General features: G+C 55.8%; 1 protein-coding gene across 3 annotated transcripts in view; it reads right to left on the bottom strand.

The window, feature by feature from the left end:
* The window catches only part of RAB11FIP4 (RAB11 family interacting protein 4), a 119,616-nt gene that overhangs the window by 15,220 nt on the left and 87,525 nt on the right, over positions 1 to 16,871 (bottom strand). Inside the window, exon 1 of one of the 3 annotated variants that reach the window (XM_019423852.2) lies at positions 14,973 to 14,994. The exons of the other annotated variants lie outside the window; for them this stretch is intronic. The gene's annotated coding sequence lies outside the window, so the exon portion shown is untranslated. Of the gene's footprint in view, positions 1 to 14,972; positions 14,995 to 16,871 lie in introns of those variants that run through there. 3 annotated transcript variants of the gene reach the window in all.

Here is a 16,871-nt window from a genome sequence, read left to right as displayed (position 1 = left end):
AACATCCCCCTCCTGACAGCTGGGCCAAGAGAAAAGAGGGGCCTGTCTCAGCTACAGGTGGGGCAGGAGGCGGCTTGGAGGCCCCCACAGGGGTCATTCCCTCCCAATAAGGCCACCACTTCCTCAGGCATAGTTTTACCCTCTGATCGAGCAGAGTCCACATCTGTCTGGCCTTTTGCACTTGTCGAAGGATCTGGTCTGTCTCCCACACATACCCCCGTCCGGCTCGGACGACAGCCCCGGGAGAGCTCCAGGAGGTGCAGAGGGCAGGGATCGAGGATTTACAGGCTTAGCCTGACGCATGGGGAAGGTGAGGCTCAGCGAGCAAGGGGGCTGCCCTGGAGCTTCCCCGCTGCAGGAGGCCCCGCTGTGACCCGAAGTCAGGCTCCTGACATGCCACGTCAGGGCCCTCAGCCACCCCTCGCTACACGCGCTCTCTCAACATGCCAGCCTTGTAAAATCAGCTGCCTCCCCACGCTGACACCTTTTCACTGTTTGCCCAAGGCAAGTTACGATTTCTAGAACCTCAAAACCATTTCTAGTAGCTTTCTTCTAAATTCAAGTAACATAAAGACAAGCTCTCAGAAAAGCTATACCCTGGCTGGTCTGGGACAGTACTGGTTTGGCATCTGTCCCGGACAAAAGTGGCCGTGTCACCCCTGCTACTCCCCTGGGAAAATCCTGACCCTGCTCCCATTCCTCTGGGCCCTCTGGGGAAGGGCTAGGTATAGCACTGGGCCTGGGAGGGGTGCCCCTGGAAGTGGGGACAGCCTGCCCTGATCCCGAACACCTCAGGAAGAGAGGCAAAGCGGGAGAAGGTGCTAGCAGGTGTGACCCCTCACTGGCTTGGAGACTAGGCAGTATGCCCTCCTCAAGAAGCTGGGCCTGGGGATTTACCCAAAACCAGGGGTTTCTGGAGAGATCGGAGAGGCCGGAGGCTGGGAAAACACGCCCTAGGCAGCTGCTTTGGCAGGGCAGGTCAGTATCACCAGTGTCCCCCTCCGCGTCCCCACCCCGTCTCCAGCTGGGACTGGATGCAGCTGGCCCCTGGCTGGAAGTAGGAGCCGGGAGGCACCCAGCCTGCCTGTAGGGCCCCTCTCCAGTGACAGCAGCAGGCCCTAAAGTCACCCCTTCCTCTGTAGGAAGTCGGCCCAGGCCGAATTCAACAGCTGGTGAAAAGGACCGACGGCGAGAGAGGGCATCCCCGCCTCAGAGGGGCCTCCGGTGCCCACCGTCCACACTTCCAGAAGGCGGCGCGGCAGGGCCTGGACACGATGACGTCGTTTGGTCCCGCCCGTCACCCACCCGGCCCTCAGGGGATGCTCCCTCCAAGCCACACACATCACTACTCCATTCTCCTGGCGGCTAGTGCACGGAGGGCACGGGCCTGAGAGACCCCACTCCACACTCCCTGTAAGAAGGGACCCTATGGTAGTAACCATGGCGATGAGAGCACCTGAACTCCCAACAGGCAGCACCGCAGCGAGCACATGGCAGGCGATTAGCAAGTATTTGTGGAAACGAACTGCCCTGCAGAACGGTGAGCTGGGGAGAGCCCACCCATGGCGACCTCGAGGCGTGGGTGCCCATCCGACTTGGCCACTGGCCGGCCGTGTGACCCTGGAGAAGTTGTTCGACTTCTGAGCCTCATCTACAGACGGGTAGAAATGCCTGCCCGGCAGGATCGCCATAGAGAATGCAGAACGATGCCTCGTACCTCACGGGTGCTGGGATCGTGGCAAAGAAGAGAGCGGGCAGAGTGGCGCTGGGAACGAGCTCTGGAGGTGGACCGACTGGGTTCAAACCTCGGCTCCACCACTAAGTTCTGCAACCTTAGGTTTACTTCTCGGTGCCTCGGTTTCCTCGTCTACTGACGGAGTTCACGATGATCAGGAAATGAGTTAGGACGTGTGGTCGGCACACACGGAAGATGGTCAACAAATCTGAGCTATTCTGGTTGAGAGGAGACAAGCAGGGGTGCCCCTGTTGGCCCGTGCAGCCCCGGGAGCCTATCGCTTTGACCCCCAGGGGCACACTGAGTGGAGGCAGGCTGGGTTAGGCTTCTGGAAGCCTGAGCTGCAGGTGCCTCTTTCTTTCTGCGCCCTCCCTCCCACCCCCAGGGCCATCTTCTGTGTATGCTCTTGGAAGGTCTCTCTGCACATTAATTACATGCTTTAACACGCGTTAGGATGAGACACTGCGCCGGCGAGGGAGTCCAGGAGGCTGGGGCACATCCACCCCCAGCCCCGGCAGTGGCTCTGCTCGCCAGGCAGTAACTTAGAGCCAAAGAACAGCTCCGTGGGGACAGGGCTGGGTAAAAATAGCTTGAGCGGGCACCTCCCAGCTTCCCTCGCAGCCAGGCACCAGCGGGCACACGTGGAACCCCACTGCAGGAAGGCACTGGGCGGGGGGTGGACACAAACCAAGCCTCGTGCAGTGGGGCTGGGCCGGGGATGAAATCCCTCCTCATAATCCCAGACAGCCCACGGCCCGGGAAGTGACAGGCCTGCTCGAGCTCTCGCTGGGCCCCACAGGCAAAAGATTAAGGAGCCAACTTGTAGATGCCGATGCTCCCAGGTCCAGAGGGAAGGGGTGGGCTTACCTGGACTGGGATCCCCTACCCCCCACTGCGGCTCAGCCACCCATCAGGCATGGCAGCAGCAGAGATTAGTAAGCAATCCAGGCTGTGCCCACCTCCTGCCTGTGGCTGCCAACGCCCACACTGAAACCAGGCCTGGCTCTGCTGGAGGGAGGCCGGTGCTCATCAGCGGCTGATAAGATTCTGGCTCAACAAAGGGTTACTCAGATGCCAGTCAAGGGGCAAGGGTGGGAATAAAGGGGGAGGGGAGTATCCACGCAGCAAGGCTGGTGCCTAAGCCTCAACTTCTGAACAGAAATAACGGCTCAGATACGAGGCCCCAGCTCATCCCCAACAAGGTCAAGGGCAGGCTTGGGGGCACCAGGCCACCAAGCTAGCTATTAGAGTTCATTTATCGCCCTTCTTGGCCAGCCCTGGGGACTGACTGCATACTGTCAGATAAAAGCTCTGTGGCCCAAGCTGCCCACACAGGTGGGGGAGGCCAAAGCCAAGAAGACAGGACAGACTGCCATGTCCCCATTCCCAGGGGCAAGATCAGAGAGTGGCCAGGAACCATCCCTCTGTAGTGGTGGCAGCCAAGGCAGCTTTCAGGCTCTCTCCTCCCGGCCAGGGGCCCCTGGATCCACCTCCGGAACCCTCCTACCACCAGCAGCTCCAGACCAGCTCTCAACTGGGCTGGCCACTCCTGGCACAGGAGCCTTCAGGGGCAGACCTCAGCGTAGACCTTCCAAAAACTACTTTAACCTAACACGGACCTGCAGATCCAGAAAGGGGACAGGAGTGACAACTGGGGCTTCCTCGGGAGCTCATCTGTCTCAAGTGGGAAATGCTAAGAGGGTCTGATTCTCACATCAGCCCCTCGAGGGAGGGTCTAAGTCACCCAGCTTTACGGATAGAGAGACTGGGGCTCTCAGGCAGACTTGGTTCAGTCCCGGATCTGACCCCCCCACTGGCTGTGGAACCTCAGGCTGGTACTGAGAAGAGAAAGAGAAAGTCATGCTCATGTTTCTCAAGAACTCACATGCCATTTGCATGAAGCAAAGGCAGTCAGGGAGTTCTCTACTGCACATGCCAAAACAGCAGAAGGGGCATGGAAGCCCATGTGGCCCTCTTTTCCATTTTTTAAAAAAAATGTTTTATTTATTTTTGAGAGAGAGAGAGAGCACGTGCACACACGAGTGGGGAGGGGCAGAGAGAGAGAGGGAGACACAGAATCGGAAGCAGGCTCCAGGCCCTGAGCTGTCAGCACAGAGCCCGACGCGGGGCTCGAACTCACAGATCGTGAGATTGTGACCTGAGCGGAAGTCGGACGCTTAACCGACTGAGCCAACCCAGGTGCCCCTCTTTTTGATGTTTTTAATTGTAACCCTTGAGCTGTCTCTCTTCCCAATCTCACACCTTCTCCCCACAACCAACGCTACTGCTAAGGTAGTATCACAGGAGTGCAAGAGAAAGAGAGGGCATGAGGTAGCTCCCAGAAAAATTCAGAAACAAGGAGGTCTGATAGCCCCCTGGCAGCTAGATTAAGACGAGGGGTAAGCAAATTTCCGGCAGGGTGGCCAAGCAGAGGGACTGAGCATTAAGGGATCTGGTGTTGCCCCAGGAAGGGGCCAGGAAGGAGGGTCTAAAGCAGACCCTGGCAGCGCCCATCCAGGCACCGGCCAGAGGTGTTTGGTCTCCTGGCCCGCATGTCCAGCCTGTCCCAAGGGTGGTGGGGTCCAACTTAGCTGGCACCAGAGCTTGAGATCATTCAGCGTCCATTCAGACCTTCTAACCAGCTCCCCGTGTCCAAGCTCACCCACCACCCTTCTCATCATAGCAAACATCCAGGAGCCTGCCGAGCACGGGGAGAGGACTGCCCAAGTTCACTGCCAGAGCGCACTTCTCACTATAAATGAAGCCGCTGGCGTTCTGGCTCTGCGTGTCCACCTAGGGACAATCTGTGGGCATGGGTAGCACTTGAGTCCCAGCGGTGAGGGAAGGGCCAACGAGATCTGGTTTTCAGGCCTGTTTAGGCTTTGGGCCAGACTGGGGACCCGGCTGGAAAGGCTCCTCACTGTGAGGTGATGCACTCCACCAGAGACACTCCAAGCCCTCTTTCCCCACCCTGCCACTTCCAACCCAATAACATGTTGGAGCACGTCAAATGTTAGCGGTTAAAGAATAAAAACGTATTACTACAAAATCTAATGGAGAAAAAAATGTTATAAAAAAAATGCTGGGGGCGGGGCGCCTGGGTGGCTCAGTCGGTTAAGCCGAAGTCTGACTTCAGTCGGTTAAGCTGAAGTCCGACTGCAGCTCAGGTCACAATCTCACAGTCCGTGAGTTTGAGCCCCATGTCAGGCTCTGGGCTGATGGCTCAGAGCCTGGAGCCTGCTTCTGATTCTGTGTCTCCCTCTCTCTCTGCCCCTCCCCAGTTCATGCTCTGTCTCTCTCTGTCCCAAAAATAAATAAATGTTAAAAAAAAAAAAATTGTTTTTTTTTAAATAAAAAAAAAATGCTGGGGGCATCTGGGTGGCTCAGTCAACTGAGCTCAGGTCATGATCTCACGGGGGTTCACGAGCTCAAGCCCCACTTCGGGCTCTCTGCTGTCAGTGTGCAGCCTGCTTTGGATCCTCTGTCTCCCTCTCTCTCTCTCTGTCCCTCTCCCACTTGCCGTCTGTCTGTCTCTCAAAAATAAGGGGCGCCTGGGTGGCTCAGTCGGTTAAGCGGCTGACTTCGGCCCAGGTCATGATCTCGCGGTCTGTGAGTTTGAGCCCCGCGTCAGGCTCTGTGCTGACAGCTCAGAGCCTGGACCCTGTTTCAGATTCTGTGTCTCCCTCTCTCTGACCCTCCCCCGTTCATGCTTTGTCTCTGTCTCAAAAATAAATAAACGCTAAAAAAAAAAAAAATTAAAAATAAATAAATAAATAAATAAACATACAAAAAAAAAAAAAAAAAAAAAAAAAAGCTTAAGTCATCTGAAAGGAAGGAAAAAAAGGAGGAAAAGGAAGACCAAAGCTGTTAACCATAGTGATGCATTAAATGAAAATGGGATAAAGCATACTATTAAAAGACAAATACTGTCAGACTCGATAAAAACAACAGCTATGTGCCATTTACAAGACACAAATTTAAACATCAGAACGCAGGTCAAAAGTAAAAGAAGGAAGGGGCATCTGGGTGCTTCCGTCCCTGGAGCGTGCGACTCTTGATCTCGGGGTTGTGAGTTCCAGCCCCACGTTGGGTGTAGAGCTTACTTTTAAATAAATAAATAAATGAATAAAGTTGGAGATTTTAATTCATCTCTCTTGGTAACTGATGGAGCAGGCAAACAAAAGAACGAGAAGGGAGACAGAAGATCTGAACCACACCAACTAGACCTGACGCAAACAGCACACTGTACCCAACAACCGCAGGAAAAAAACCACTAGGTCGAAGGTTGATGAGGAATGGGATGCTTGCACAGCACCGAAGAGTCACCCACGAGATTACTACCAAACACCGCTCCCCTCCCCATCATCTCTATCATGGAGAAAGTAGGCTATTGTCACTTTAACACAGGGATCAAACCTCGCATCACTAATTGGGAACACACAGACGCTGGCCTCCTGATGTGATACAAGAGGAAGGACGCAGCGTCACCACTCACGTAGTCTTAACAAAACACTCCACTCTAATCGGGCCTGAAGATCTAACCTTTACTAAACAGGAAGATGTAGGATAGAGGAACAAGCTACACAGCACTACAGAGAAAAACAGCAGGCAGACCGGATGTGGCAACTTCTACAAGACAGCTAGCTGGCCCGATCGTCTCAAAAAGAGAATGTCCTAAAGAAGAGAACAGGGATTTTCTGAGATCAGTAGTACCTAGCCTTTAATGTACATCAGAATTGTGTGTACATGTGTGTGGGGGGGGGGGGGGGGGAGGGGGCGGTTATGGTGGTGATGAATTGCTAACTCGGGCTGAATCAGAGTTTCTCATTCAGTAGGCCTGGGTCTGCATTTCCATAGACTGAAATAGGTTTTTGTAAAAAGTGCATCTCTAACCCGTTCTCGGGTGATGCTGCTGGTCCCAGGACCACCCCGTGAGGACCACTGTTTTAGATTTATCAAGAGACAGAAAAACTAAATGCTAGCCTTGATTAGATCCCAGTTCAAACAAGCAAACACCCACCTAGCTACAAAGGACCTACTGGGATCAAAATGGAAGCTAGGGTAGGGACTGCATATTGGGTGATATTCGGGAATCATGCTTGCTAATTATGCTTGCTAAGGAGAAATACCCCTGCGTTTTGATAACGCGTTGCCTGATTTCCTTTCAAGTGGTTTGGGGGGCGGGGAAGTTACACACAGGGATAAAGCAAATGTGGTGGCAGCACTGGTGAGTAACTGGGGCGTGCAAATCCTCACTGGGACGGTCTTCCTTCCCGTCCTGCTCCATGATGCTCCGTCCTGCTTGCAGGGGCTGACTGGGGCACCGTGGAGGTCCTCTTGCGTGGCCAATGGAGTCACGGCCGTTGTAGGGGCCGTAAGGTGGGCTCTGGCACCTTGGGGGCTGAGAGGGGGTGCTGGGGACCCCTGCAGAAGGCTGCTTCGGGCAAGACCTTGGGGAGTTATGCAGGTTTGCAGGCCCCACCCTCAACGGCTTCCCATAATCAGTTCTCACAGGTCTTATTTTTTTCAGGAGGTCGGCAGAAAGAAACGTACATAAAACACGAAAGACAGTTGCCCCAGACTTGCTGAACTGGTTAAGGAAAAGTGTAAAATCTCTGACACAGTTAGCTATTTAAAAGGAAGGTGAAAAAGTGAAGCCAAAAAGAATGCTGTATCCTAGAGGCAGAGGCAGCAGCAATAGGGAGCCCGGTGAAGCGACAGAACCTCAAGGGTCAAAACTCCACGAGAATAAGGACTGGAAGAGGAACAGTCTGGGTTCCAAATGATCAGATCAGGAGGCAACGGTGGCTCAGGCTCTAGAACGTAAACCAAGAGTCAGAACACGGGAACCTTTTCTGAATACGGCACTTGGCCAAGAGCCACCCCGACAGGCCCATCGGCAACAGTGGGCCTTTGCCCACAGGCAGAGCTGCCTCCCATCCCCTCCACGCAGGGCTCTCTCCCTGCATGCCAGGCTCTGCTCACACTCCTCTCCCTCCTCCCCCTGCAGGACGGTTCCAGAGAACCTTTCTGTTATGGGCAGAACTGTGTCCCATCACCCCCCAAATTCACATGGTGTAGTCCCAACCCCAGTACCTTAGAGTGTGACTGCATTTGGACAGAGGACCTTTAAAAACGTAATTATGGGGCGCCTGGGTGGCTCAGTCGGTTGAGCGTCCGACTTCGGCTCAGGTCATGATCTCACGGTCCGTGGGTTCGAGCCCCGCATCGGGCTTCGTGCCGACAGCTCAGAGCCTGGAGCCTGCTTCGGATTCTGTGTCTCCCTCTCTCTCTGCTCCTCCCCAACTCATGCTCTGTCTCTCTCTTGCTCTCTCTCAAAAATAAACATTAAAAAAAATTAAAAAGGTAATTATATTAAAATGAGGTCATAAGGGAGGGCCCTAATTCAATCTGACCGGTGTCCTTAGGAGGAGGAGGAGGAGGAGGAGGAGGAAGACATTAGGACACACGGACACCCATGCCCACAGGGACCACGTGAAGACACAGGGAGAAGACAGTCACCTGCAAGTCAAGGAGAGAGGCCTCAGAAGAAACCAGGCCTGCATACACCTTGGTCTCGAACTTGAGAAAATTAATTTCAGCTGTCTACGCCAGCCAGTCTATGGCACTTTGTTGTTCTGGCGGCCCTGGCAGATGAACGCCCCTTCCTTCCCCGCTCGGAAGCCTGCACGGAAACCCCCCAGCGCCACCTGGGTTTGTCAGCCCCCTTCCCACCCTGATAATAATGGCAAATTCCTTCTCGGCCAATTCAGTTCAACCTCTACAGACAGCTACTGGGCCTCTAGAACCTCAACAAGAGACTTGGGGTCTCTGCTCAAAAGAAATGTTAGCAGTATCTCAAAATGATGGTGAGAGAGAAGCCATTTCTAAAGAGACTAGATTTTGCTGACGCCGAAGCTTGGTGGATCTAGAATGATCAGGATGATGTTTTGTAAACATCATAAGCGTGTGTGTGTGTGTGTGTGTGTGTGTGTGTGTGTGTGTGTGTATACATACATATATATGTATATATGTATAAAACAGTCTAAGTAAATTATTTGTTTCTTGTGTTCTCTGAATAGTAATATTTCAATTTTAAAGGAAAGCGTATGTGCAATCCAGCCAGAGACATTTGAAACTGCTAAGGTAATTTTTGTTTACTCAGAACTGTATTTAGTGTGGTTATAGTACAAATGTAAAAGTTATTTTACCTAAAAAGTGAATGGTTAACAAGGGAAGAGATCAGCAGTTAGCCCCGGAACCACGGGCGCGTGCCAGTGTCTGATCCTGGGGCAGGCCACCTCTGTGGCCAGGAGCACCCACTAACCGAGCAAGGTATTACCAGTTTCTCCATGCCAGACAGTATTTCTGGTTACTTGAAACTCAGAGCAGACTTCTTCCCCTCAACTGTGGTCGGTTTGGGAAGGGGGGCCCCTACCACTCCTGGGACACGTGGGCACCTTGGCTCCGACACCAGCCTCCCTCAGGCCTGGTCAGGACTGGAGCTCCCCTCCCGCTTTGAGGCTGGCCGTCCAGGGTCAGGGATGGCGACCGAGGGGCCAGGCGGACACTGTGGCTGAATCTGGCTAAGTGACCCATCTCCAAGCAAAAACCACAGGGGAGGTGGCCCCAGGGTGAACTGCTCCCGGAGGGACCAGGCCCTTGATGGGATGTGACCGTCCTAACAGAGCCCTAGGTCCCAGATCTGAGTGCCCAGTGAACGTACCTCCTGAACAAAAAGGATTCAGGGGCCACCTGGTCTACCTCCGCCCCCAAACGGAGCTGATAGTCTTGATTTTCAAGCGAGAATGTGGGCTTCAGAGGCAAACTGTTGGGGATTAGGAAAACAAAACTTAATTGCTTCCACATCTGGAAACCAAATCCGGCAGCCAGCCCCAAGAATTCCAGGCACGTCAGCTGATGGAGAAGCTGCAGGTCAAGGGAGGGGCTTCCTGTGAGCGGAGTCCCCCCACACGTACCTACCCGAATCCACAAGACAGGTCCACATCATGTGGCCAGGTGGGAGAAAGGAAAGGAAGGGGCCACACAGGAGCACCTACCAGGTGGCATCTGCGGTGTGCTATACTGAGGTGGTCTCGTTTTCTTCCCCCAAAATCTCTGCAAGTAAACACGGTCTCCTCCTTACAGGTAAGGACCCGGGGTCCAGAGAGTTGAATTGACCTTCCCCCAAAGTTAGGCTGCCATTTTTCTCTCCAGCCCTGTTGTCACGCAGGATAGAGCCACGTGAACCCGAAACAGGAACCCCCGGACATCAATCACCCCATCTAAATTCTCAGAAAAGACTTCCCAAGCGCCCCCCCGCCCCGGGAAGCATCAGCTCCCACCCAGCCACCGGCCCTACTGCTCAGGAAGCCACAGCCAGGTGTCGAGCAACCCAAATGTCAAAGGCGAATTAACAGGCTGCAAGTTGAAAGGGGCGCACATCAAGGGTTCTCCTGGCTCTTTGAACAGGCAGCTATTTTGGGCTACAAATTATAGCTTTTAAAGATGTGGCTGTTTGAAGTGAGGGCTTAATGACTCACACAGTCAAGAGTTTGTGGGGGCTCGCTTTGGGGGCTCCGTGTTTTACCATCACAATAAGAGTGTAAAGAGGGGCTTGGGATGGGCCAGCAGTGGCCCAGGTCAGCTCTCCTGCCTCTCACAGTCCACCAGGTGGACCGAGCCATATTCCTTCATGGGACACCCTCAAACGAGGGGACGTGAACTTCCCAGGGAGAGGCTATGATCTTTCTGCTCCAAGGAGAGCACATCTGAACGGAGCTGACCAACAGGCCAGAGCTGGGCAGGTCCCTACTTCATCCCCTTCTTTGCACAGAAAGCTTCAGGTTTGCAGGGCGTCTGGGTGGCTCAGTCGGTTAAGTATCTGACTTCAGCTCAGGTCATGATCTCACAGTTTGTGGGTTCTAGCCCCGCGTCGGGCTCTGTGCTGACAGTTCAGAGCCTGGAGCCTGCTTCGGATTCTGTGTCTCCCTTTCTCTCTGCCCCTCCCCTGCTTAAGCTCTGTCTCTCTCTCTCTCTCTCTCAAAATAAATATTAAAAAAAAAAAAAAAAAAAAAGCCTCAGATTTGCAAGGCCAAGCAGAGTGCCAGCATTTACCCACAGCTAATGGCCAGAGCTTCCGGGGCAGACAGACTGGGATCAGGCAGGCCATGGGCGAGGCAACTCTTCTGCACCCCCACCCCCCCAGCCCCCTGCCAGAGCCTCTATTTTTATGACCTTTGGGCACCTCCCATCATGCCAGAACCCCAGCAGTGCTCCCAGCAGGCCCCAGTCAGATGCTCCCTGTCCTCTGCCTCTGCCAGGTCCAGCTCCCCAGGCCGGAGGTCCCAGGGCTGCCATCTCACACAGGCACCAGAGCGCAGCTTGGGGGCGCCACGGGCCAGGCAGGTGGAGCCGGCTCAGGTCCCTTCCCGGGCTCTCCCGCAGTAGGAACAGATAAGGGCTCTGGGTCCAACCACAAGCCATAGCCTGGGGCGCAGAGGGCAAGAGGTCCCCACGGCGAGTACAAGGCCACCGATGGTCCATGAACTTTGGCCCTGTCAAAGGGCCCATGAGCTCCCCAATGGCCACAAAACCAGGCCCTGTCTCAGACAGGCACACGTAGTCAGTCCCGTCTGGCTGGTCTCAGCCTCCCCTCCCTTGTCCTCCAAGCTCCTGCCCAACGTTATCACCACCCCCGCGCTTTGACATGTGCTGCTCCTCGTGCCTGAAACACAGTTTCTCCCCATGTCACAAAGGCCTGTCCCTAAAGAAGCCCCCGTCAGAAAGTCACTGCACCCGGGAGGCCCATCCTTCCCCTCCCAGCCCAGAGCTGAACTCCTGGGGCCCTCCAGGCATCGCTGGGCATGAACCTCGGGCCCCTTCTCTGTCCCCATGACTCTCTCCCTGGGACACGGGGCGAGGCGACTGTACCCTACCCAGCGGGGAAATCTTTCCACCCCAGCCTTGGCACAAGAACCCACAGATTCCCCCTGTCCCCAGCCAGGAGCCGTGTGGTAGCCTTGCTCCCTGGGCAGGAGGCTGCGTCCCAAAGGGGCCACCACGCCAGCTGCTGCAGGCTCTCTGTAGGAAAGGCTGTGCCCCGACCCCGGCCCGGTTTCTCGTGGGGCTGGGTAATTCTCACATCGCTCGCCGCGCGCCAAGGACAGACGCCACCCTCGTGCCAGGGCTCACGTACCACCTCATCTGACACCATACACGATACAGAGGGAGTCGGCCGCTGGCTTCCATCGGGATCTCAGGAGGGAGAGAGGCAGAGAGACCTCCGACGAGAACACGGCTTGAAAGCGCCACCTTCCTGGGGAGTCTCCGTCCGGCCAGCATCCCTCGCCGAGGGTTCCGGCTTGCTTCCGCCTCGCTTCCGGCTGGGTGTCCCCACGTGGCTTCAGCCAATGCCTCAAACTCAGCCCGCTGCTCTCTCAGCGAGAGGCCCACCGCGTCGACCTCACCCCTCCGAAGGCGCGGAGGTCCTGACCGCCGGCCCCACTCCTTCCCCGAGGCCAGCCAGGCTGCCCGACACATCCTGCTCACCCGGGCCCCTGCGCCTCCACCCCTGCAGTTCCCGGCCCCGAGCTCCTCCGTCTGTCTCAGGGCGTGCACCCCAAGGAGACAGAAGGTGGTCTTAAACAGTCGGGGGAGACCAGGAAAGAACACCTCCCTTAAGCACCTAGCACGTGCCAGGTGTTTTTGTGCAACAGCCACCATAGAGAGGAGAACACTCAGGCTCAGAGAAGTTGGGTAACCTGCAAAAGGTCACAGAGCCGGCAGGGCTGGGATGTGGACAAGGTCTGACCTGGATGCAGCAAGAAGGGTATAGACAACAGGTTGAACCTTGCAGGCCACGGGCCCAGGGGTCAGCAAGGCTAAAGAATGTGGGCTTGAGCTGCCGCCCCCACAGCCCACTAGGCCCCGGACCCCTGTCAGCTGAGGTTCCTAGGGCCCATGCCACCCTGGCCATGAGGCAGAGCCCCCTCCCCTTTCCCTATGCAGGGAGCTTCAAAGAGGCTACATGTGGGAAGATTTTACAGGAAGGGAGAGGGGAGAGATGGGAAAGAAAATTGCTAAAGGGAAACACACGTGAAAATGAAAACTCGGGCACAGTGGGAGGAGGAGGGAAGGAAGGAAAAGGCGATGTTCAAGGATTATAAACGGAGTCAAGAAGCCCAGATAAATTATACCCCCTTCCCTCTGCTACCTTGGGAAGGCCAGTAACTCACTCTCTGCCTTCACCTCCCTCTCAATCGAGCTGGAATGGGACGGCGTGACCTTAGAGGATACCCAGCAAAAGAGAAACGGAGAAAGAGGCCTCACGCCCAACCATGACAACTGTACAGCCACGATCCGCATTCGGTAGGGGAAGAACTTGAGTCTCAGAGAGGTCGCTCTACTTGCCCCAGGTCACACAGCTCGTGCGCGGTAAAGCCGGAACCTGAGCCCCGGTCTGCCTGGTGTCCAACCTCGTCCCCTTGAATCACATCACAGGGAGTGTCCCCTCACACAACTTTCCCCCCACTACAAGGTGGCTCTACTCCCCTCCCCGAAGAAACTGGGCAAATCACACAAGTTATCTAGAGGTTCCTTAGTTTCTGCGCTTCGTTAAATCCCAGAGGCCTTCAATTTTTAAGACGCGCCATTATTCCGAGTACACCAGGAAAGAAACGGTGCTGCCAGAAAGGACAGCACGCCAGCGAATGTACGACACACGCCAACCAAAGATGTTAAAACGTGGGGGGAGAAAGTGTCTGACAGTCTGTAGAATACGGTGTGAGTGGGGAATGGGGACTCGGTCACTGGTCTTTAGACTGTGTGTGACGCGAAGGGGAGAGGACATCTCCACACACGCACATGCACTCACTCACGCACACCCGGCGGCTATGGGACCCTTCTCTACTGGTAAGCGACGCAGTCTGGCAGGTAAGACCCGCCTGTCAACAAGAACCTTTGTTTCTCCAGGAGTACGTCGCAGTGACAGGCAGAGGCCGTCCTGACCACCACGCACACGACAGCAGGCCCGGCCAGCCTCGGCTCCGTGGAGCGGCCCACCTCTCGGCGGCCAGGCCCGGTGAACAGGTAGGCTCGCCCCTTGGAAAACCACCAAGGGCAGTCACCCGACGCGGCACGTGGCTGCACAGTCCACACCTTTCTGGCCCCTCTCCTGCTCTCCTGGGGCCTTGTAGGCAGAGGCTGGGGGCTGGTGGCGGCACGGGGGCACACCGCCCCAAGCTGGCTCCCCGGCCGGGCACAGGCGGACAGACGGGTAGGCCCCGGGCTGCAGGTGAAGGGGTGAGGGGTGGGCCACACCCCGGCACAGCAGGCAGGGCAGGACAGGAAGGACCAGGTAGAGCCCCGCACCACACCCGAGGGAGACGCCTGTCACCTCGGAACACGCTTTGCATAGCATTCACAGACTGCCACCGCCAGTCACTTCGCTCCGGCCCCAGGGTCCGCACCTACAGAGGCTGAGTGGGGCTATTTAAAAGACACAGGGACTGAGGAAGAGTGGAGTTTTGCTCCTCCCGTCAAGGCCTTCCCATAGCAGAGTTTCTTCTCTACTGCTTTCCTGTCTCTGCAAAAAATCCCGCGAGGTGCTAAGGTTATCAGTCACAAGGATCCAACCAATAGAACTAAAAATAACAACTCACTCACACGCCAGGCACAGTTTCAAGTGCTTTTCGTACATTTACGCGCCTCACCCTCGTCTTGCACAGGAGGAACGGGAGGCGCAGAGAGAGGACAAACGGTTCGCCCAAGATTCCTGGCAGGGGCAGGATTTGAATGCAGGCCGCCCGACTCCGGAGCCCAGCCTCCGGGGCACCACAGCACCCTGCCTCTCTAGCTAGCTCACCACCCACCAGGTGCCAACCAAGCAAGTGTCCGAAACCGCTCTGGGCCTCTTAGGTGGCAGGGGCCCAGTTTCTCTTCGCCATCGCCCTACGGAGACTCAGAGAGGGGAGGCAGCTTGCCTGGAGTCCCAGAGCGAGCAAGCCACAGAGCCAGGGTCTCAACAGAGACCAAAGAAATGTTCTTCTACTTGAAGAAACCAGGCCCTGGGTGGCTGAGCATGAGAGGAAGGCACCGGTGTTTTGAGGTGGGTATTTCTCCCAGGAAAGCCAGCAAGGAAAATCCTACTCCTGTGGGCTCTCCTGTCTGAAGAGAGAGACAGAAGTTCGGTGCAGAGCAGACCTCGCCCACCAACCCCACTCAATGACCCTCTTACCCCCAAGTCTGCTGCAGACCACACTGGCTACTGGAAACGCAGGTTCCCTTTCCATGCAGTTAGCCTTGCAGACAGCGGCGGGGCGGGGACAGATGACTAAGAGAGAGAGAGCTCCCTCCCACTCTCCCACACTCCAGTTCTGTTCGGGCCTTCCTCTTTTTGGTCCCTTAAAAGAGAAAGGCTCCCAGGAGCAGGGCCACAGCTATTAATAATAACTGCCACAGAGTTTTGTTTTCATTTGAATCGTGTTTACATCGCTGGGAAAGAACCCACTTGTCTGGGAAGACGAAACAGGTTGAATCAATGAAGAGTATGGCCGACAGTCGGAAAACTTCCCGTTTCTTGAAGGAAGTCAAGAAGCGGGGTTCAAAACGTTGGTGTTACTAGTACTGGCCGGCCAGCAGGGGCTGGGGCCAGAGGTCACGCAGACCCCACAGCTCTGGATCTCCACCCAGACCTGCCGGTTGTCCACTTCCTCCCTGTACACACACACACACACACACACACACACACTCTCTCTCTCTCTCTCTCTCTCTCTCTCTCTCTCTCTTTTGGGGACCCAGGCTGGACAGAGCTTAGCCCCAAAGGTGCTGCCCAGGTATGTGAGCGCCTTTGCTAGGCTTCTTAGGAGACCAGGGCACAGAACTGGAAGTGAAGGAAGGCTTGGGCACCCTGGGGCCCGGGGAGGTCGGGAGCCCAGGGAGATGTCTGGGGCTGGTCAGAGCATGGGTCTTGGGCACTGGACTTGCTACACCCCCACTGGTGTGGACCCATGGGCACAGGGAGACGGCCCCAGCTCTGCCTGCTCACGCACCGCCGTGCACAGGTCACCCAGGCGGTTCCTCTCATAAGATTTGTGTGGTGGGAATAACATCTGGCAAGAAGGGTTTCTGCATTCACGGGGACAGGCTTCTCTGACCTGACCCCGCCTGGGGGCAGGAAAGTCCACGGCAGCGATGGCCACATGCAGACACTTCTCCTCAAGAAATGCCTCGGTGCCCAGACCCGTCAACAGCAAGGGTTTGGAGAGAGCAGAGCAACGAAATGTGTTTTGTGCGTGTGGATTTCTACTCTCAACTGTGCTGTTCATCTCGTGGGGCCTGGGCGCTCCCTCGGCAGCATGATATGCCCCCGGTCTGAACATGTGCCGCCTGCCCCTGCCCGGCTCCCTCTCCAATCACAGCAGCCTCCCTGCACTTCCGCGGACACACGTCGCCAGCCGTGGTCCTACCTCAGGGCCTTTGCAGGTACTGCTCCCGCTGCGTGAACGTTTTTTGTCAAGCCGCCACTTCTCAGCAAGGACTTCTCTGCTCATTCTGTTTAAGTACACAACACCCACTGCCCGGCTTTCTCTCCTGCCACCCCACACGCTGCACATTCTACCTGCTTGACGGCCATCACGTGAGCTCCTTGAAGGCAGGGACTGTTGCTGTCATTTGCTGCCATATCTCCAGCGCCCAGCACAGTCTAGCACAAATCAGAGGCTCAAGCATTTGACAGACGAACTGCCTGTGCCGGGCAGTGTGCTGGGTGGGGGCTGGGCAAACAGAAAGGGGGAAGGGCCTGTGCCCCGTAATGCCGTCTGAGAGAGGAGACTGCCACACCGCATCCGGGAGATGTGATCACACAATGTCCAGGGAGATGCAAGGTGGGCCCGACAAATCACATGGCCGTCTCATTGTGCCCAGGTGGCCTTGGGGCAGGACTGCCCGTTAATCCATCTGGGAGCCCAGGCAGGAGGAAGATGCAAGCAGCCCTCCTCCTTGGAACGGCCAGTGTTTTGATGCCATCAATGCCTCGTTACTGAGTCAAGAGCCAACAGAGCAGACCCAGAAGAAAACAGAGCCCAACCCCAGGGACTCTCCATGCCAGGCAAAGCCAAGGCACGGTGCCCCACTG

This window comes from Panthera pardus, unplaced genomic scaffold, assembly GCF_024362965.1.
Source record: "Panthera pardus isolate Hobbes unplaced genomic scaffold, ASM2436296v1 HiC_scaffold_3, whole genome shotgun sequence".
Classification (NCBI taxonomy): Eukaryota; Metazoa; Chordata; class Mammalia; order Carnivora; family Felidae; genus Panthera; species Panthera pardus.
The sequence above is the reverse complement of the archived record's forward strand: the minus strand, read 5'-3'. Positions and strand labels throughout refer to the sequence as shown.